Consider the following 22,737-nt stretch of genomic DNA (forward strand, 5'->3'; position numbering starts at 1 on the left):
GATCTGACAAAGGAAGACCGAATTCTAGCTTCCTCAGGGAGGATGAAACCCAGAAGTTTCCACATGCCCTTTGGAGATAGAGGAAGAAGTGGATCAATGTTGAGTTACAACCAGAGGTTCTGCCACTGGACTTGCAAGGGCAAAGGGAGGAGGTGGAAACATCCAAACCAGAGACACACGGAAGGGGCTCAGAGGGAGCCAAGTGAGGCTGTGTTGGCCAGGGAGTACCTGAGGCTCAGACCAAGTAAAAGAGGCACAAACATGTATACGGATCTGCAGTAGACACCGGCAGAATCGGTGATGGGACCGGTCCCAGCTTAGTGGTCACTACTCAGAGAGAAGCCCAGGCTAACCATTTCACAGCCAAGACCAGTGGGGGGCCAGAGTTCACTGCATGGATCTCTCTTCTACCACCACGAGAATGCAGAAAGGCAGTACCCTCTCAATGGAACCAAGATGCCAACTCAAGAAGTGGGAGAATAGGTGCAGGGTGTTACGATGTTTCTGGTGGTGGAGCTAGACTTCGAACTGACTGAATACTTATGTGAAATGAGAATGTTTAAGATTAGAAGGAACTTCGATAATTTTAATCAACAAGTTTAAGTTTAGAATTCTGCCTAACATACCAACCAAATGAGTAATTAGGAGGGGTGCCTGGATGGCTCAGTCGGTTGGGAATCCGACTCCAACTCAGGTCATGATCTCACAGTCTGTGAGTTCAAGCCCCACATCAGGCTCTGTGCTGACAGCTCAGAGCCTGGAGCCTGCTTCAGATTCTGTGTCTCCCTCTCTCGCTGCCCGTCCCTGCTCACACTCTGTTTCTGTCTCTCTCTCTCTCTCTCTTAAAAATAAATAAACATAAAAAAAATTAAGTGAGTAATTAGGAGATCTACCACCATGATCACCTAGGCTCATGAAGTGTTTTCCACACCCCAACTGGCTATACATAGGCTTTTCAAGATAAGGATATAACCTCTCTGTCTTCTCCACCCATGAACATAAAGGGCCACTTCCCAAGGGGACCTATGCTAAGATAATGCCATGTGGAAATCATTTCCTTTCCTATTTGTTTTACTGAGCCTTGTTGGACATTTTAGTCCTTTAGTCAGTTTCTTTTCTTTCCAAAATGATCCACGTGGGAGACCCACATTTAAGTGCTTAAGAAGCCCGGGTGTAGATTGACATGCTAGTCCACCTAAATCCTGGAAAAATCAATATGGCAAAAACCTTGAGATGCTAGGTACCTTTCCTTAAGGTCTGCTAGAGCTGGGAGAAAACAGGTAAATATTCAGGCATCATATGGTAGGGGAGAGAGGCTTTCCCCAAACTGCATTTCCATTCTTATGGCCCCCACTTTCAAGTTCTTCCCACTGCTGATTATAAAAATGCTGAGTCTGTCTGTATAAATATATTCTCCATTGCTATGACAAGAGTAGCTTACCATTTATGCCAAATTACCATGCAGCACAATAACAATTATACACATCATTAAGTATGTGTCAGATTAACTTTGCTATATATTTTATTTAAACACTGAACTCTGTCTGAATGAGCACAGTCTTCATATTTGTAGATCATGTCGCATGGACATTTGATGACAGCAGAAAAAAAAATTAGAGATAACATTTGTATGCAAAAGAGAAAGTGTCATTGAGTAAATCAGTAAGAATTTCTATGCATGAGTGATTGCCCGTGCCCAATCAACGAAGCAAACAAAAAGCAGAGCGGCAAGGTATTTTCAAGGAGGTCAAACCAAGACTATCAAATAAATGAATTTCAAAAAAAAATTGTTCAGCTTGCAGAGTTCATTTATTATTAATTATATACAGATGAAAAACACTAAATAGTTCAGGTCAATCAATTTTTGTAAGTAATCACAATTATAGGAAGATTATACAGATTTGATTTTTTTTTTTTTCCTTTCAGGTGAAAAGTTAGCTCATTAGGTAACTTACTAGCATGACATACTGAATTGTCAACAATTACCAAGAACATTTGTCCATTTTTCCCTGCCATTCTTGGAGAAATGAACTGTGAATCCACAGGGGTGCCCAGTGACTTATGATACCACAGGTAGAAGCAACTCAGCAAAAGGTTTTGTGCTAATAATTTTGTGATGATTAAAGCAAGAGGCTGTATTGAGTAGTGATACTAGTATTTGATAACATCTCCAGCATGGACACCTTTTGATTAAACTGTGTACTTTAGAAAGGCTGGGGGTGAGGAGAGCGTCTATCTCACATTACCTTTTCAAAATATAATAAATATAGTCAAGTTCACAGTAATGCTTCTATGCACCATGCATCCCAAATCATAAAATTACTGATTGTATTTCATTTGTATAGTAAATATCAAATTTTTTGCAATCTGGGATGAACGTCTACATTTATTACTCTAGGAATTGCAGTACCTGGGGAAAGCCCATAGAAAGAAGAAAACTATACCCTACAGGTGGGGAGAAAAACATTTGAAGATAAAAAGAAAATGTAATCTTTTAAAAAATAATACATGTTCTGCTGATATATACGTGTGATTTGCTGATTTGGTGCCAAATAGTTTTTCAAGGAAAGGTCAGATGGGAGGTATGGCACCAAAGAGAGAAGGGGGAACATCTTAAGGTATAAGGAGAATGTCCCTGCCAAGAGTGAAGATTTTGTCCTGTAATAAATGAGATTGCAAAGAGCTGTGCAGGGTCTCAGGTTCAGATCTTCTACAGACCCTGCGTCCCTATTTAAAGGCCACTTCCAATCCCCTTCTCCATTTTCCATTACCTACTATAAAGGTTGGATGACTGATGATTCATTTATTTTCCAGCTGGAGAAGTCATGTAACCTAGTTCTGGCCAATAAAATGTAAGGTGGCAATAAAGGAAGCTGGGAAGCTCATGAGGAAGGTTTCCATCTCCTGGCGAAGAGAGAATGGGAGTGAGCAGCAAACCTTTGCCGCTAGCTGCCCCTGCAACCTGCCTGCCGGTGAACCTGGATGTGTGAGCAGAGGCTGCTGGGGGCTGCATCCGTCCTCTGACAGATATAAGAATCAGACACCAGCCCACCGTCCTGCCTTTGGGAGCCACTGAACAAACACTAGCAACCACCAACGTCCAGATTTCCTGTTAAGGGAGAAATATCATCCTCTCCTGTTTAAACAACCGTCAGTCAAATAGCCTGTGATTTAGAGCACAAGGCATTCTAAGTGGATACTGAATTATTGAGATGCTTATGAATAAGAGGGAAAAGACAAAGTGGACGGTCACCAGGGGTTGACAGTAGAGCCGGGAGGGGTTTTTTGCTTTGTTTACCCAGCTGTGTTTTGTTTCCCAGGAAAGGGTGTCGGTGCGTGCATCTCGATTGTAGAACCCCACCTTTCTGACTAGTTGAGCAGACTGTGTGGTGGATATCATTCTATTTTGTCACACTAAGAGGAGATCATCTGGCTCAAGAGTAATTAGCACTCATTAATCTGCTTCATTTTTTCCCTGTGGCTTTGCCTGGCATCAGGACTGAGCAACAGCCACCGGGCTCTGGCCTGACAGTGATTGGACATCTAGAGGTTATGAGGACAGAGTTACCGCCTGTGGCCACCCACAAGCAAAAAGGAAGCGAATCTTCCCAAATGCAATTAAACTGTGTTGTGCGGGTGGCAGGAGGTGAAAGTGTCCATTACTGAAACCTGAGTGGGGTTTAAGCAGTTGTGGAAGGACCCAGCCCTAGCAGTGAAACTCTGCAGACAAGGGAACATTTGCGAGAAAATAAATTCAACCTTTAAAACAATATGGAATATTTATACAATCAAGCGACTTTTTTTCTTTACAAAGCAAATTGCTATTGAACTCCTTTAAATATTAAATCCCCTTGGCAACAAAGGAAGGACTCCAAAATTCTTAACCTGAACTGGTAAGGAATAATGGCAATCGAAGATTCCTGAATAGAGACAAAGAAGCTCAGAAACTCCACTCTGAGACAGTGAGGCAATATTTACCGATTTATTCACTCGGGAAATACCGCCTGGCTGTCTTCCATCTGGTGCTGCACTGTCCAGACAGGAGTCCCTCCCTGTTAGAGCACACAGCCAAATGTGGGAGAGAAACTTTCAGCCAAGTAGGAGATCTTAATATATAATTATAAATTATTTTCCTGTACATATATTTCTATATGCTTATTACTCTAAAGGAAAGGAACAAGGTACTAAGAAAAACAAAACAGGATCCTAATTTGGAAAACAAAGGTCTCCTAGAGACAGTGATATTGAGCTTGGACTTGGAAAGTGGCTGGGTGTTAGAGGAAAAGCAGGGCCAGATTTCCAGGTACGAATACACAACTTTGCAAGAATATTTAGACTGCGAAAATACATAATTGAACCTGAAAGATATTAAGGAGCATTGGCATGAAGAAGCAGTTGAAGAGGGGCGCCTGGGTGACTCAGTTGGTTGGGTGTCCGACTTCGGCTCAGGTCATGATCTCACAACCTGTGAGTTCAAGCCCCGTGTTGGGCTCTGTGCTGGCAGCTCGGAGCCTGGAGCCTGCTTTGGATTCTGTGTCTCCCTCTCTCTGCCCCTCCCCTGCTCACTTGCTCTCTCTCTCTCTCTCTCTCTCTCTGTCCTTCAAAAATAAATAAACATTAAAAAGAAAGAAAGAGGGGCACCTGGGTGGCTCAGTCGGTTAAGCATCCAACTTCGGCTCAGGTCACGATCTCACTGTCTGTGAGTTCGAGCCCCACGTCAGGCTCTGTGCTGACTGCTCAGAGCCTAGAGCCTGTTTCAGATTCTGTGTCTCCCTCTCTCTCTGACCCTCCCCCGTTCATGCTCTGTCTCTCTCTGTCTCAAAAATAAATAAACGTTAAAAAAAAATTAAAAAAAAATTAAAAGAAAGGAAGAAAGAAAGAAAGAAAGAAAGAAAGAAAGGCAGTTGAAGAGCTTAAACTGACATCCACAAGAACTGGACCTGCCCTGGCCCCTCAAGAGCACAAGTTCAAAGCTTTGGCTGTACCTCTAGTCTCTTGACATGGGCACCCTCCTCCCCCTGTGAACCCCACAGAACTCATCTTCTTTAAGCTGAAGACTGTAAGTGAATAACAAGGGGGCCTGTCAGCTGATGATTTTGAGCAATTGACAAGCATCCCCTTCTTTTTTGCCCTAAAATTTCTCCAGAACTTATTCTTTCTGACACATCTCTCACACGGGAAAAACAGAATATAAGAGAAAATTAATCCTGTAAATCTAAAGCACAAAGATTACTCTTTGTCACTCATTTAGAAAATGATCATTTTTAACCTTGATACAGGTATGGACCTCAAATTAGATTAGAAAGCCTCCAATATGCTAGTTGTTAATTCAGTTCTTAAGAAAAAGCAGCTATATGCATGCACTTATTCTCTGTCTCTCTTCCTCTCTCTCTCTCTCTCTCTCTCTCTCTCTCTCTCTGTCTCTCTCTCTCACACACACACACACACAGGTTGCAACAGACATTGAGAAAATACCTATCTAAGGTTTAGCCCTAATGATCCTCAAATAAAGAAATCCTATTTCAGACACTTTTGAAAGGGAATTTCCACAGCCTTTCTAAGAACTACTTTTCAATGTTACAAATATTCTAGAAATTTTAATGAAACCTAGAGATTTTTAGTTTACTTACATCTAATCAAATGACCAAGTTTGTCAGTTGTATAGATAATTTTGGGACAAAATCTTGCAGTTTAATTTGAAAAGGATAAAGTTGTCATGTCTCCCCAAAACTTTATCATATTTGCTATTGCATTTATTATTTATACATCACCATAACCATACGAGATTCTTTACGGTAAATAGAACATAAAAGTAAACAAAAACACGTAAAAAGCCCTTTGTTCTAAAGGAGTTATCAGCAAGAACCTCCTGATCTCCCCAAGGTATCAATTAAGTTTGCTGAACAGTTAAGATGATAAAGCACCAGGCCTCCTAATTTATTCTGTTCCATTAATTTTCTTCTATAATGTCAGAGAAAAAAGAACAAGAACTGAGTGTGAGGAATAATACACCCAGGAAAGAGAATGTCAGCACATGCATCGAGATTGTGGAAATTCTCTTAAAGAGAAATTGGCTTCCTAGGCAAGTTTGACAGTCCTAGACAATGAAATACCCTGTGCCATAGTTTTCTGCCCTGATATTAATGTACATTCGAGGCTGTATCACGAGAGAGGAAAGGTACAGGGGAGGTCCAGATTACATTCCCACACCAGTGGACCTTATCTGTAATGCTGGCATGTTACCAGCCCCTATTATCCTCAGTAGAAACATGGACTTAGGTTTAGGATGTATCAGAATGGAGCAGCAAAGAGCCAAGACTAAACTTTTCCATCTCTAAAGTGGGTTTAATGGAGGGAATTAGAAACATTTCAAAGTGAGCATTGTAATCTTCCTTTTCATACAATTACACACAACCTAAGTCCAGGTTACTGCCCCTTTTGTGAGATTCCTAGTTCCATATGTAACTATAGATTATCACTGATGACATTGGAGAATTAAACTTCTTATATCTTGTATTTTGTATTAATCCTTGACTTCTAAAACCAGCAGACATGAGCAGATTTAGTAGAGAACACTTAGGAGAGTTAAAAGTTTTGCACTTGTGACATAAAACGTTGGGAACACAAGGCCCTGAATGGGCTGCTTTGCTTGTTATCAAGATAAAAGACAAGGAAATATTTATGAATTATATTCCTTGAAGGTACTAAAAATATAATCTGCAGTAGTCTATGGTGGAGGTTCTTTTTCATCAGATTTTTACCTGCTTTGGGCCTTATTGTTAAACTGAGAGGGGCACCTGTGTGGCTCAGTCGGTTAAGCATCCAACTTCAGCTCAGGTCATGATCTCACGGCTTGTTGAGTTTGAGCCCCATGTCAGGCTCTGTGTTGACAGCTCAGTACCTGGAACCTGCTTTGGATTCTGTTGTCTCCCTCTCTCTCTGCCCCTCCCCTGCTCACGCTCTGTCTCTCTCAGTCTCTCAAAAATAAATAAACATTAAAAAAATTGTTTTAATTGAGTGAATTGTAGTTTCTTTAGCAGTGTCCCATCCCAATGTCTGGATAAGAAACTTAGTCTAGTTCTGAGGCTCCATTTTCCAAAGCCTGTTTTTGTCATCGACCACGCCATGTGCTCGAAACTAGCTTTTCTCAGTAATAAGTCTGACATCTGAGTGGGATCGCCCTGACCCCTTTGCTTTATCTCTCATTTGGTTCTGCATTCAAGTGGGAAACATTGTCGCAATGCTCCCTTAAACCACTGTAATGAGTAACACAGAAGGATTTTAGAAGTAATGTAGAATCTGAACCTTTCCTTGGATGTGATAGCCACTGATAACACTCTCTGTCACCCTCATTAGCTTCTTACCACTTGCTACTATCTGTAATTACCATGTTAGTTTATTTGTTTGCTTAATAACTCTCTCTCTCCTCTCACTGGAACTCAACACCCACAACAGTCACGTTGTCCGCAGCCCATGAATGGTACTTGGCAAAATAATAGGAGCTCAATCAGTTTGGTTGAGTGGAGAGATCAAGCAATTTTCCAGGATTGCTCAGCTAAGAGGTTTGATCTCAGCACTCTGGCTCCAGACTGAACTACAGAGCCTGCAGTTTTCATTCCTACTTGCGGTATTCTGCCCGCTCCTTTTGCTCAGCTTGATTTTGGCCACCTTGAGGCCTTCTGACAATCCTTCTGCAACTGACAGCTTGGAAAACAATCAGTGTAAGCTGGATCTTTTGCCCCAGGGCTGGCTTCCATCTTTTGTCAGGAAACTCTTAGCAGAACATGATTGAAAGGACTTGGGGATTTTACTTCCTGCTGTAGCTGTTATTTCAGAGTCATCGCTTATAACTTCTCCATTTGGGGGTACACCATTTTTCTATTATATAGGGTCCCAGGTAACCAATGAGACAACTTAGATGGAAGATTCCAGGCAGACAGGCCATCCAGAGTGGAGCTGTATTCCTGCTAGATCTCTCTGATCTGGGCTCATCTCTCTCAAGTGGGACTTCGCTGCACCCAGAAGGCAGAGAACGTAGCCATCAACATTCTGTGGTTTCTTCCTGTCTCCTAACCCTACTGCGTCTGTCAGCTTATGGTCTGCCTTTCAAGATTCAGTAGGGACCACTGAACTAAATATGGGTCATGAGCTTTCTAGCCATTAATAGTTGATTCCTTGCTGTCCACCACCTAAGCACTTCTAGTAGGACAGTGGAACATGCTTTGGTTCGGCCACTTGCTGCAACTCACTTAGGATTCTAGGATTAAGACCAGTTGCAAACAACAGAAGACCTCAAAATACCAGTGGCTTTAACAGAATAGAGATACATTTCTCTTTGAAACAAAGAGAGGAGGATCAGAACTGATATGTCGCTCTATGGTGTGGACACATGGACCTCTGTATCTTATTGCTCTGTTGTGCTCGGTCCCAGCCCTGCAGCTCAGGATGGCGTCATCGGCTTTGCAGACAGCAGAGTGGAAAAAAGGACGAAGAAGGAAAGGCTCAAACAGCACATGGCAATTTTCTCTTAAAGAAGGGAACTAAGATCTGTCTCAACACTCCCATATACACCCTTGTGCCCAAAATTTAGTCAGGTGGCCACACCTAGCTGTTAGGAAGGGTAGAAAACGTCATTTTATTCTGAACAGTATATGCCCAGAAAATAAACCTTTCATTATTGAAGAGTGGCAAAATGGGTACAAGAGTTAACTAACACACTGCCACAGACATGTCTCTAAAATTAAACGTTAGGCAAGAAATACAAATTGTGTAGAAGAGTAGGTATAATATGACTCTTTTTCTGTAAAGTACACGCATACATACCCATACACATGTAGAGACACATCCACAAAATATAAACTGCATTTCTTAAATCATAAGACAATACCAGGGAAAATTCACTCCAAATTGACAACAGTAGTTATCTCCAGGGAAGGAGATATTTGGGGATTTTGACAGTGAACTTTCACTTTTTTACTCTAAATATTTCTACATTGTTTAAATTTTTATACTGAGAATGTACTTATTGTTTGTATTAACTAAAGGCTTAAGGAAATAAAATAAAGATACCATGGAGCTCCAGGTAGAGGAATTGTATGCAGTAAATGAGCACTATGTAACACAGTATGATGGCTATGGAGCCAGAAGATTCCAACAGCCACTTACCAGCCTTGTCAGCTTAGGCAAATTCCTTTATCTCACTGTTCCTCAGTTTCCTCTTCCGTCAAATGGGCCAAACAATATCTATCTTGCAGAATTGTTGTGAGGAGTATTTGAAATGATATGCATAAAGCACACAGCACTTTATTCTTTTTCCTTATCTATGTATTTAATATTTTACAGTAAATGTACAGGATATGTGCAATGAAAATAAATAAACACATAATCAAAAATTTATAAAGGTACCCAGTGTTGCAGATGATGAGTCTGGAGTTCTCTCTTGTCCGGCAAGAGAGCAGATGCAGAATTGAATATGAGAGAGGCTAATGTCTGAGAGGAGACAAGAGACCCGAACAGGGGTTTCATTTCCATATTTATTGAGCTCACAAGATATTACCCACGTGGTGAACGTGAGGAAAACAAGATCTTACACACGTGAACAAGGAGAAAACAATCAGGTAGTCATTCACTTGTGTGTGTAAGAAGCAAAGGGTCTGGAGGGCAAGTGGAATTTGTGATCAAAGTACAAGAGTATATTGGTCTCAGATGGAAAGTGATTTCCTGCAGGTGATGTAACAAGTTACTCGTGACCCAATTACAATATCTTGCTAGCTATCCTCAGGCACTTTAGCCCCATGGTGGTGACTTTCTGCCCTAAGCTTTTTTTATAACTTATTTATGCAAGTAGAACCTAATTCCCCACAACCCAGCATAAAGCCAGTGTCTAAGCCATCAATAAAGTAACAGGCAATAACTGATCAAAGCATCAAGGATTAGCTGAAGATAAGGGAAAGACTTTTAAAGGAAATAGGGCCATTATGGGCAACACAACTGATATCTGGTACAGAAAGGTAGTCATTGTCTGTCTCAAGGCAACGAGCTGGTAGAGACAGCTTTTCCTTGGAAACCATGCCTTTAACTTTAAAGTAAAATGAATATCCTGATCTTCTTAAATCCAGCTTTGGCCACAGTATACTTCATGTCCATATGAGTGTGGTTATCCTGGGCATAGAGGAAGGTAACTCCAACCCAGGAAGTTCACTTTGGTGATGTGGCATCATGGGCACATGGCTCACCAGCTGGTGGAGGGACAGTTGGGTCACATCTCCTACAGGTATGGGTTTTAAGGTCAATTGGTGAGCATACATCTTTCAAATCCTTTTGCTCACTCACAGTGCATAGGAGACATTGCATAGGTTGGCAGTGACTTAGTAGATTCAATTACTGGCCCCAAGTTTTCACCCTTATCCACATCCACACTCTTGCTACGACCTTGATGTGGAGAAAGTATATTTCTCTTCCCCTTGACTTTTATGACTTGCTTTGGCTAATGAAATATAGACAGAAGTGGCTGTACCCGTTCCAAGTCTGGGTCTCAAGAGGGCTCATGAGTTTACACTTGCTCTCTCACACCTCTGCCATCAACAGGAGAAGCTCATGCTAGCACAGCTATGGTCCCAGGAGAAAGATGAGAAGTATGTTACACAGAGCTCATCAGCAAACTCATGAGAAAAGAATAAAAGCCTATTGTATGCCACTGAGATTTTGTGGTTCTTCACTGCAGAACATTATTGTGGCAACTGCTAATTAAAACATTAATCTTATATATAGGTATAAAATAATATGTACATTATTATATAGTGTATACTAAAGAGCATATAATGAAAATTTAATTTAAGTATTTTAACTCATTCTAAGCAGGGCTAGATGATCACAGGAAAAGAGGTACCTGGGCAGGACAGGCATGTACCTACCAGCAATAAGCTTTCCCAGGGACATGGGGATATGTCTGAAACCTAAAGAAAATTATTCCAAAACACAGGGGGATAACTTAACACCATTTAATTAAATATCGGGACACCTCAGTCGATTAAATGTCTGACTTCGGCTCAGGTCATGATGTCGCAGTTCGTGAGGTAGAGCCCTGCATCGGGCTTCCTGCTGACAGTTCAGAGCCTGGAGCCTGCTTCAGATTCTGTGTCTCTCTCTTTCTCTGCCCTCCCTACACTCGTGCCCTGTGTCTCTCTCTCTCAGTAATAAATAAACATTAAAAAATATACAGAGGTGCCTGTGTGGCTCAGTCAGTTAAGCGTCCAACTTCGGCTCAGGTCATGATCTCGCAGTCTGTGAGTTCGAGCCCCGCATCGGGCTCTGTGCTGACAGCTCAGAGCCTGGAGCCTGCTTCAGATTCTGTGTCTCCCCCTCTCTCTGTCCCTCCCCTGCTCGCGCTGTGTCTCTCTCTCCCTCAAAATAAATAAACATTTAAAAAATTAATTAAATATCTACAAAATAAACCTCGTTGTCAACTAGTCAGCTGCAATTCAGTTCAGTTGCTTTATGGTTATATGTAAATTGTATTTAATGTGGGATATGGATACATACATTTTAACCCATTTGATCTAAGGTGGTACGGAGCCTCGAAATTCACCATCCATCCCTGTACTCAGAGAAGGTCTTAAAGCAGCCCTAAGAGGTATGTGGAAACAGATGAATTGAGAGAAAAGCAGATTCAATTGTACCGTTCCCTGTTTAGTCACAGGCAAGTGTGAAAATCCCTACCTGTCATCAAAAATGTTTTATTGGGAAAAAAAAAAAAAAGTTTTACCAAATTCACCAATAAGGAGATTCCACTATATGGGTCAATCCTTACATAGACCACTGTGAAGGAGGGTAATATCTCCCAAGAGGCATCTTTGTTCATAAAAAGGGCACTGGGGTGGGGGGGGTGGGGGGCGGGTGCCTGGGTGGCTCAGCCAGTTAAGCATCCAACTTTGGCTCAGGTCATGATCTCATGGTTTGTGAGTTCGAACTCCTCATCGGGCTCTTTGCTGACATCTTGGAGCCTGGAACCTGCTTCAGATTCTGTCTCTCTCTCTCTCTCTCTCTCTCTCTCTCTGCCCCTCTCCTGCTCACACTCTGCGTCTCTCTCTCTCTCTCTCTCTCTCTGTCTCAAAAATAAATAAACATTAAAAAAATTTTAAAAGAGCACTGGAAAGATCTAGGGGCAAGTTCTGGTTCTGCTACACAATGCCAGTACCATGCTGAATGGGCTGGAGGGAAGGGAGCCTTCCTCCTGCAAGCCCCCCTCCTGCAAGCCAGTCTTTACAGCCTTGGGTTGAAATCTTTCTCCTTGCTTCCTGAACAGACTGTGTACATCCTTACCCTAACATTCACATGACTGTCTCAAGATTACATTTGTGCAGGACACTGTTGTTTTCTTAAAGAAGGGTTATAGCTTGCTCTTCTTTGTATCCTCAGCTTCCAGCACAGTGCTTGGTACATAACATACATTAAGTGTTATGTTCTAAAAAAAAGTTATCCAACAAGGTTATCTGACTGGGGGAGAGACTCAGAATTGGGAGACCCTGCTGTCTTTCTGACACCCCTACTCACAAAAATCAGGTTCTAACAAGAATGAATGTTTGATTATTGTGTGGAACACTCTGAAGCCGGTTGACATATGAGGTGATTTGCCACTTGCTTCTTGGGGCCATTTCCAAAATGAGATTATTTACTGACTGTTTTAGCATCCCTATATGGAAGCCTCCCCAAGAATCCCACTATAATGGATTTTGAAAATCAAAATAAAAGTTATGACTTTCTCTTAGGAAAAATAATCAGAGTCATTTTTGATTGCTTTGATAATAGACTCTTCTTTGCAGAGACAGAAAAAAAACATCTTTATAGATTTCACTTTCCTAAGCAGAGTAGGAACTGTATCACAATAAGAGAAATAATAAGTGTGAATTAAAGGAGTTACTTTTTATTATTTTTTCAATCTGTTGTGTAAAAATGGATTCTGACAGCTCTGATTTCTAGAGGCAACCTTCAGCCATCCAAGCATTATATGGTGATTCATGTCACAATAAAAAGTCATCCACAGGTGCAGCAAGACATGGAGTAAATGTCATCTATATGATAAAGTTCCTCAAAATAACTGTGAAATTGCAGGCTACTTGGTCCAAAGTGTGTTCATCAATGCATCGTATATCATCTGATTTACAACTGTTACAAATATTTATAATAATGGAATATATTGTTTAACACGATGAAGCCTGAAAAGGCTCATTAACTCTAGATTTGATTTAGTATCTCCATTTCTTTTCATTTGCAGACTCATGATTCCGCAGTTCTGTAACATTAGCTTAATTATATGAGCAGTGAACCATCCCTAAATCTAGATTCGTGTTTAGTTGAGTGCAAAATAAATATTAATGTTGGGATTCTTATTTCTGAAATGCTTTTCTTAACAAATTCATCCATCTCCTTTATTTTGCGTCCTGGGATCTCAGAACTACAGCACAAATTGGAAACTGTAGAATCACGGAGTTTTAGGAAATGAGGACCTTCGAGGTCACAGAGATTAGGAAAATATGTTGAATGCCTCATATGACAAACTAAATAGTTCTTGTAAAGGTATGGAACTATAATCACCTTTATAAATGTCAGAAGGAAATAAATGGCAAATATTGAAAAAAACAACAACAACCCCCCCCCCCACAGGTTAGACCTAAAAGGTAAAAATGAGTATAATAACAAACAATTAGAGAACTAAATGTAATCACTTAAAGTTGATCCAAACTCAAATAGATAGCTCAAAGGAAGATGAGAATAACACCGAGTATAAGGAGAAATTTACTCCAAAAGGTGTTGGTGCTCAGTCTAGCCCTGTCATGAATCTCACACCAGACTTGCTCCTTTAAAATGTGGAGTCTATGGGGCGCCTGGGTGGCTCAGTCGGTTAAGCGGCCGACTTCAGCTCAGGTCATGATCTCGCGGTCCGTGGGTTCGAGCCCCGCGTCGGGCTCTGTGCTGACAGCTCAGAGCCTGGAGCCTGCCTCAGATTCTGTGTCTCCCTCTCTCTGACCCTCCCCCGTTCATGCTCTGTCTCTCTCTGTCTCAAAAATAAATAAATGTTAAAAAAAAAAATTAAAAAAAATAAAATAAAATGTGGAGTCTAGGGGTGCCTGGGTGGCTCAGTCATTAAGCATCCAACTCTTGGTTTCAGCTCAGGTCATGATCTCATGGTTGGGGAGATCAAGCCCCACATCAGGCTCTATGCTGGCAGTGTGGAGCCTGCTTGAGATTCTCTCCCTCCCTCTCTCTCTGCCCCTCCCCTGAGAGCACTATCTTCTGTGTCTGTGAAAATAAATAAGTAAACTTATAAAAAATTTTCTAATAAAAAAATAAAATGTGGAATCTAAAAAAACAAAACAAATGAATCCACACCACAAAACAGAAAGAGATACACAGATATAGGAAACAAACTGTCAGGAGAGACTGGGGGCTGGGCAAAATAGGTGAAGGGGATTAAGAGGTACAAACTTCCAGTTATAAAATAAGTCATGGAGAGGTGAGGTACAGCACAGGAAATCTAGTCAATAATACCGTAATAACCATGTTGGTGAACAATGGTAACTAGACATATGGTGGTGTCATCTCATCATGTATAAAAATACTGAATCACTAGGATGTACACCTGAAACTAGCAAGATAGTGTGTGTCAATTACACTTCCATACAAAAATAAATGAATAAAATAAGACTGGAAGATTCCCTACCCCCCTGAAAAAAGGAAACCACCTGTCACAGGCTTTCAAATGTAGACAAAAAAATGTAGAAAAAAAAAACTTGTTTTTAAATTAAACATTAACCTTTTTTATTGTGATTCTCGGACCTTTTCCTGCTAGTCAACCTGTGAGAATTTCTCTTTTCTCCTTCCTAAATGAATTACTTTGATTCTTTACCAAATTATAACTGCTAAAAAATTGCCTAAGAAATATCTGTTGAGAAGTTAATTAATTTTGTTATTTTACGTTTTTCCGTGAGGTGATGTATTTTTATTTGCAAAGTTTTAAAAGTGATTTCATTTGCAAAGTTTTACAACCCATTCTTATTTTTCTTTGCGAAGACATCTTACTATTATGTACTTTTAGATTTACACAATTATAGAACACTTGGGATACCCACCAGCATCTCTGCTGAAATGCAGATTTCTAATTCCTCATCATCTCTTTCCAGCAGGCTTACTTTCAATTCTTATTTTTTAACAGCTGTTTTGCCTTAGCCAAATAATCCATGATAGCTTTCAGACTTTCTTTTCCTTATCTCATAGAACGTCCTGTGTGGTGGCTGTCAAACAGTGGTTTTTCAAAGTTTAGCCCACATCAGGATAACCTGGAGGGTTTATGAAAACACGGATTGCTGGACCCTAGATCTGGGGGAGGACTGCCAATTTGGATCGTCAACAAGGTGCCGGATGATGCTGATGCTCCTGTACTGGAACCCAGCTTCCACAAGCATAGGGAAAGAACATTTGGATACAAGGGTCCTGGGTCATTTCTTTAAGGGAGCAGTAGATCTAAAAAGAGATCCAGGAATATAGCCTATGGGTCACAACATTGTTTACAATATTAAAAATTGAAAACAAGCCAATGTCCATCAAGGTGGCTTCCATCTGGAGGCTGTACTAGCTAACGGTGGGGTCACGTGGCTCTGAATGGGGCGATAAAGATGATGGAGGCACACCAGCTCTTCAAGCCTTGGCCCCGGGGTGACATGACCTAATGAAGTTTCTCTACATACCCCTGCTCTAGGACCGGAACTAAGTGAAACAGTACTGTGGGCAGAGAGAGGACCGTGCCTTCCTCGGACTCCCCACCCAAAGAGTCCTTGATTTCTCATGCTTTCCCCCTATTAATATCTTAAGTAAGCAAGCAGGCTGTTAGGTTGAAAAAAAACAAATCACAAGAGTTAGCTACCACTCTTTGACAAAGTGTATTCTTATAGATCTTCAGTCTTAATAAATGCCACATGAAAAATTAAAACGTAAGGAAAGTAAGTTTGTGGTCTAAAGCGGGAGTCAGCAAACTCTGCTCATTGGCCAAATGAGGCCCACTGCCTGTTGTGCTGCACAAGTCATATAAATGTTGTGCATACAAAAGTCATAGAGCTGCAAGCTTTAAGCTTTTTAAATGGTGGGGGAGAAAAATCAATATATCAGTAATTCATGACATGTGAAAATTACATGATCTACTGTCTGTCTCTAAACTAAGTCGTATTGGAGCGCTGTCACACTTGTTCATCTGCACACTGCCCACAGCCTCCTTCCTGTCACAATGGCAGATTTGAAAAGTTCCATCAGAGACCCAGGATAACCCACAAAGGCTAAAATACTTCCTTATCTGGTCCTTTACAGAAGTGTGTTGACCTCTGCTCAAAAAATTTGGAAGCCTTGTTAACGTTACACCCAGGGTTTGTTTGCTGTTGAATTTCTCTTCATTTAACTTGCTAATCAGGTTTTGCAGCTGCAAATGGGACTTATTTTTTGCAGCATTTCCCAATGCCACTTGACTGAAGAACCCTCCTTTTTACCGCATGTTTCATGCCTTAAACATTTTGAGGAACTCTGACTTTGGAAATGCCATCCTGGAGCACAGGCCTTCAAAGTGGGGGTGCAAAAACTTAATGAGAAGGAACGAGAGCTAATGATGAAACTTAAGATATCTGTGAACAAATTGTAAGGGTGGCCCAGGTGAAAAGAGGGTTTGAGTTCTAAATGTCTCTCAAATTATACCCACGGGAAATATAGATGGCCCTTCCTTGGGAATATACCAAGGCAGAAATCCAACGTTGAGGAAAGAAATTTTCTATGTACGAAATAATCCCACCATCTTTACACTGTAAAAAAGAAATGGTAATTATAAATTAGAGGAAACGCCACAGAAAAAGATTAGCTATGTCAGTCAGCAGAGTGTTTGGTAAATGTTAACACTAAATACGCTAAGCATGAGCTTTCTATTCCAAAAGCCTTGGAAAGTCAGGGAATGTTATGTAACAACCACCATTATCATTTTGCTTGGCATTTTAAGATAGGAGCAGGCTGTTCTTTCTGAAAAAAAAAAAAAAAAAAAAAAAAAAAAATTCTCCTTTTGTGAAATAACAGCGACCTCCAGTGGCAATTTTGTTACAGTGTAGTGCTTTATATTTTCTCAAAGTCCAAAAAACAGTAAGTGATGTGCACACTTCCCCAGATTTTAAATGTGAATCCATTTATTTAACGAATATGTGCTGAACACCACTCTGTTCAATGGAGGGGATAACCTTGGGCAAAGAGTCAGAAGACATGAGCTGTAGAGCAAATACAAGAAACTGAAAGCTGTTTGACTCTGGACAAGACCCCTTGTGACTTACCTGGTCTTGATCTTCTCACAGCGCTGTTTTGAGTAACCATGAAACTATAGGTAGAAGCCATCTTTATATTATGATGCACACTGCAAACAGGAGGAGGTCATATGTTATTATCACGCATGGTTCCTTCCTTAGAGTTTTTATAAACAAGTCAATAAAGTTGAGATACATGGGATCAATATAGGGATGGGCAGCAGAGCAATTCAGGCTAACGAAGAGTAATAGATTGCCTTCTAAAGGCTAAAATAGGAAGTCAACTCTGAATGGACGGAGGAAAAAAAATCACATGAAGTCCTTCTAGACTGGTGAATTCAGAGGTGGACACCATTGGCTGTCGCTTCTTTCCCTAGTCGCCCTTACTGATAGAGCCCCAGTTTTGTTCTGGGGTGCACCCTCCTGTGTACTATGCACCACTAGTGGCTACGTCAGTCATACTTTGACTCTCCTCAGTGACTGGATTTAGCCATGGTTATATGACCCAACCTAGGTCTTCTTTTTTTTTTTTTTTTTTTTTTTTTATTTAAAAAAAAAATTTTTTTTTAACGTTTATTTTTTTTTTTGAGACAGAGAGAGACAGAGCATGAACGGGGGAGGGTCAGAGAGAGGGAGACACAGAATCTGAAACAGGCTCCAGGCTCTGAGCTGTCAGCACAGAGCCCGACGCGGGGCTCGAACTCACAGACTGCGAGATCATGACCTGAGCCGAAGTCGGACGCTTAACCCACTGAGCCACCCAGGCGCCCCAGCCAACCTAGGTCTTCTTGAGGGCAACAGCATGCATGGCCATGCTAGGGAAGATTTTGCATGCTATCTATGAGAAATACACACGCCTGTTTTTGAAGGGATAGTGTTGTGTTTGTGTGTGACACCTGAAACTTCTGCAACTGTTTGTGTCTATGAGAGGAAACATGATGACACCCTAAAGGGGGCAGAGCAGAGGGGCAGAAAGGACATTGCTGGGTCCTTGACAGCAATGTCACACTGTGGACTTAGCCAGCTCTGGAGGTCACATGAGCTATTAAGCCCATTGTTTTAAAGTTATTTTTACTGGGAAATTACATGAGTTGCTGCTGAAGGCATCCTTACCTTTTTCACAAGGTGTTGCCCCTCTGGGGCCCCTAGGCTTGGAAATAACCTGGACCTCAATGGGTTCCTTTCTTTCTTTTCCTTTTTTTTTTTTTTTTTAAAGTGAAAGCAAGCATGTGCAGGGGAGGGGCAGAGGGGGAGAGAGAGAGAGAGAGAGAGAGAGAGAGAGAGAGAGAGAGAATCTTAAGAAGGCTTCATACCTAGCACAGAGCCCAACGCAGAACTCGATCTCACAACCCTGAGATCATTACCTGAGTCAAAATCAAGAGTCAGAGCATTAACCGAACGAGCAACCCAGATACCCCACGGGTTCCTTTCTTTCAATCATCCATAGAGGATTCTCAGAGAGTTACAGTTGCATATAATGTACACCATAATTCTCACATTAGTGGAACAACAGAAGTTCAGCAAAACAAAAACCTTTATGAAGGAGAAGGTAGTGGTACAATATCTGAGTAGGATGAAGGATGACATCACTCAGCATTTATTCTTGTGAACAGGCATGCAGTTCCTATCTCCCGTCCCTAGATACCAGGCATGGAGGTGGTTACCTCTACTTACCTTTAGGCTTATTGATTGGATCCAATGAGATATTGCATCTGAAACATAGGTTCTCATTGAATGTGGTTTTTTTCTATTCCTTGTCTTTACCAATGTATATTCTTTCATCCAACCTAACTTGCCAAGAGCTCACCTTTTAACCCAAGCTTTCCCCAAATTAAATTCACCTATTAATTTATGTCCCCTTTGAACTCAAGTCTGTGGACTGCATTTTAAGTACCACTGCTTAAGTTTTCTGCTGCAGGTGGGCATATTCTCTCTCTCTCTCTCGGTATATACCAGGATTGCAAGGAGGTCAAGCAAGGCAGAGATTTTGGCCTTGACTTATGTGTAAGTATGTGCGTTCTCTGACTCCTCTCAACCTCTCTCCAGTCCCCCAATATTTATGCTTCTGATCTAAAGTCACTACCAGTCAATGGAGACAACTGCTTGCCTTAGTGACCCTAACATGACAGTGTGGAGCTACAGACAGGTGAAGGAAGGGCAGAATGACCTTGCTCTTTATTATGCAGGCTGCAAAGTTCCTTTTTGGCTTTATAAAAGCCAGTTCCTCTCCCACAGTGGGGAGGATTTGGCTGCTTACTGGGAAGGACAAAAATTGGAATTTGGCCAAAGAACTGATAGCACTGTCACCAGACCCAGAATCCTGGTATATGTCAACGATTGAGGCAGAGCTGTCTCTGTCACATGCTCTCCGGACCTACTCGAAATAACTAATTTAATAGCAAAGACTTCCTGGGTGTCTTTTTTTTTTGTGCCTGGAACCATTCTAAGTGTGTACTCATTTACTACAGCAAACTGATGAGGCAGATGTAATGATGATCTCTGTTTTACTCACGGGGACACAGAAGCATAGAGAGATAAAGACACTTGTCCAAGAGCAGATGACTCGTACGGGGCAGACCAGAGATTCAACCTCAGGCAATCTTGCTCCAGAGCCTGTTCTCTCAACCCTGCATTAAACCACATCTGAACACACAGAGTGTCATTGCCGCACATCTCCCCCAGTGAACTATTGATCTGTTCATTAGGGATGTAGGAGCACCCACTGTTGTGCAAAGAGCAGGGGGTTCAAAGACAAATTAGACATCATCTCTGCTCTAAGCAACACCACAATGCGGTTGGGAAACCAATAGAAAAATAGGTCATGGAGATCTTACATCCCTCTGGACTATTTTTTGACTTTGTTTGAGAGAGACAGAAAGCATGTGCACATGCACGTGAGCAGGAGAGGGGCAGAGAGAGGGAGAGGGAGAATCTCAAGTGGCTCCCTGCTGTCAGAGCAGAGCCCAATGTGGGGCTCAAACTCAAGAAATGTGAGATCACGACCTGAGCTGAAACCAAGGGTTGACATTCAACAACTGAGCCACCCAGGCACTTCTAGACTATTCTTAATCTACTATACCACTATCTTCTGGCGTAAAACAACTGAAGGTGTTTTACCTTTATTGTTTTATTAAGTATTAGTTTGTTAGAGTTACCAGAACAAAGTACCAGAAGCTGGGTGGCTTTCAACATGGAAGTTTGTCGTCTTATAGTTCTGGGATCTAGAAGTCCAAGATCAAGGTGTCAGCAGGGGTGGTTTCTTCTGAGGACTCTCTCCTTGCTTTATGGATGACCATCTTCTCCCTGTGTCTTTACAAGGTATTCCCTCTGTACCTGTGTCCAAATTTCCTCTTCTTATAAGGACATCAGTCAGATTGGGTTAGGGCTCACCCTAATGACCTCATTTTAACTGAATTACCCTTTTAAAGACCCTTTCTCTAAACACAGACACATTCTTAGGTACTGGAGTTTGGGACTCCAATATGTGACTCTGGGGGGTGGGGTGGGGGACACAACTCAGCCCATAACTTGCATTAACTCCGACCAACTTCTCCTGATAGTGCTTTGACATTTTTAATGACAGTACACCCCCAGCATTTGTAAGAATTGAAAAACTTTCTCAGCCTAAGACAGGAAAAGAAGAATATAATTATGCATACTGTAAGCAAAGTGTATAATTAAGATGTTGTGAATGATTCCTGGGGACATGCTTTTGGTTATTCAAAAACACAGCCTAGAATTGTTTTCACAGGCTAATTTGAAGTGCTTCTCATCACAGGATATTACATATATGTGCAGCATGAAGTGAAGTTTATCCTAATAACAAAAATACAGTTTGAACTGCCCTTTTTTAATCCCCCAGAAGTGGTTAGTGTATCTCAAACATCTTATAGAGCAGAATAAAACTGAGAATTGGCCCTAAAAATGAGGATAGAGCAAATCGAAGGGCTGGGAAGACCTTACTACATAATTTATAGTGAGATCCATTATCTACATCAGCAAAATAGAGGGCAACGCTTCCTGTGAATAAATTTCACTTTATTTTGATACATATAAATAACTAAATAGTAAAAGAACAAATGGATGACATTTTGTGATTTGCAATGTGTTATATTAAAGTCATCACAGACTGAAATAATAGACAGTCCATATTCATTATTTCAAGAGGGCAGACTATTCCCTCCTAGACTAATTATTTAGCTATGTTAAAACTTAATAACTTTAAAAAGGAATTCTCATGTTTTCCTTTCATATAACTAGCAAAATTTCACCGTGTGGGTGTTCAACCCACCCTCCAGTGACACAGGCAATAGAACTGAATTCCTAAGTGGCTTTCATCTTGACATTGTGTTACCCACTGAAGAGTCCCTGTAGCATAATATAATTCTCTAATAAAACTTCACAGTTCAAACCTTCATGTATTTCTAATGATTCATAGCAGCATTTCCCAAATTGCTTGAGACGGACTAATTGCATAAAAGCCATTGTTAAAATTGAGTAAATGACAATTTTATCCCTGTTACTAAACTACATATTTCTTTGGACAGAAATGAAAGATTTGTAAAAGGACACTTGGCAGACTGACATCATGCTTATTTCCGAGAATTAAATATTTCCCAACAATATCTATCTGTTAAATCCATTAGAACAGCTTTTCATTTCTGAATTTTCTGTGAAGAATTTCATTTTATCATGGCAACACATCGCCTTCATCAGGGAATTTCAAATTATTTGTAAATACCAATGTTATAAAGATTAAGAAAATCATGCCCCTTACACAAAATCCTGAAAATTTGGCACCCAAGGGGCACAGAAAAATTTAAAATAAACAAACAAAACCACTCCCATAATGCTGGAATTGCTGTATTCTGTTTCAAGGTAAAATGTTAGGTTAGATAATATTTCAGTTTTCTCCTAATTCTAATATTACAGCAACTCTCTGATTCTTCCAGATTATTATCAACCTACCTAGAATAGTGTATTTCAAAAAATTAAGTGTTGACTTAAGTTACTCTTGTCATAACATTGTTTACATATGTTTAAGTATAAAACTGGGTTTCTTCTGTGCTATTTTTACAATTCTTTGACAACTGTAAAAAACCAAAGCTTATTTGCAAATCAAACAATACAAAAATTAATTTAATATACCTGAGTCATTCATTCATTCATTCATTCATTCATTCCAGAATTGTTTACTGAGTGTGTACTATAGTCCAGGAACTAATCCAGGTCCTAGAGTTACAACAGTAAAGAAAGCAGATGAAAATCCCTGCCCTCTTAAAATTTAAATTCTGGTGGTGGGAGCGTAAGAAGGAGAGGAGAAAGACTAAATGAAATCAACTGTATACTATGTTAAATGGAGATCAATATGAGAGAGGGGGAAGAGCAGGAAAGGAAGTGGATAATATAAGAGGAG

At 40.7% G+C, this 22,737-nt stretch overlaps 1 long non-coding RNA gene across 1 annotated transcript in view; it reads right to left on the reverse strand.

Annotated features, from left to right (window-relative positions):
* Positions 1–22,737, reverse strand: part of LOC128776537 (uncharacterized) — a 50,577-nt gene that overhangs the window by 8,514 nt on the left and 19,326 nt on the right. Inside the window, exon 2 of the long non-coding RNA XR_008421662.1 lies at positions 17,352–17,431. This is a non-coding gene — a long non-coding RNA (uncharacterized LOC128776537). The remainder of the gene's footprint in view (positions 1–17,351; positions 17,432–22,737) is intronic.

This window comes from Panthera pardus, unplaced genomic scaffold (assembly GCF_024362965.1).
Source record: "Panthera pardus isolate Hobbes unplaced genomic scaffold, ASM2436296v1 HiC_scaffold_13, whole genome shotgun sequence".
In the NCBI taxonomy this organism is placed as follows: Eukaryota; Metazoa; Chordata; class Mammalia; order Carnivora; family Felidae; genus Panthera; species Panthera pardus.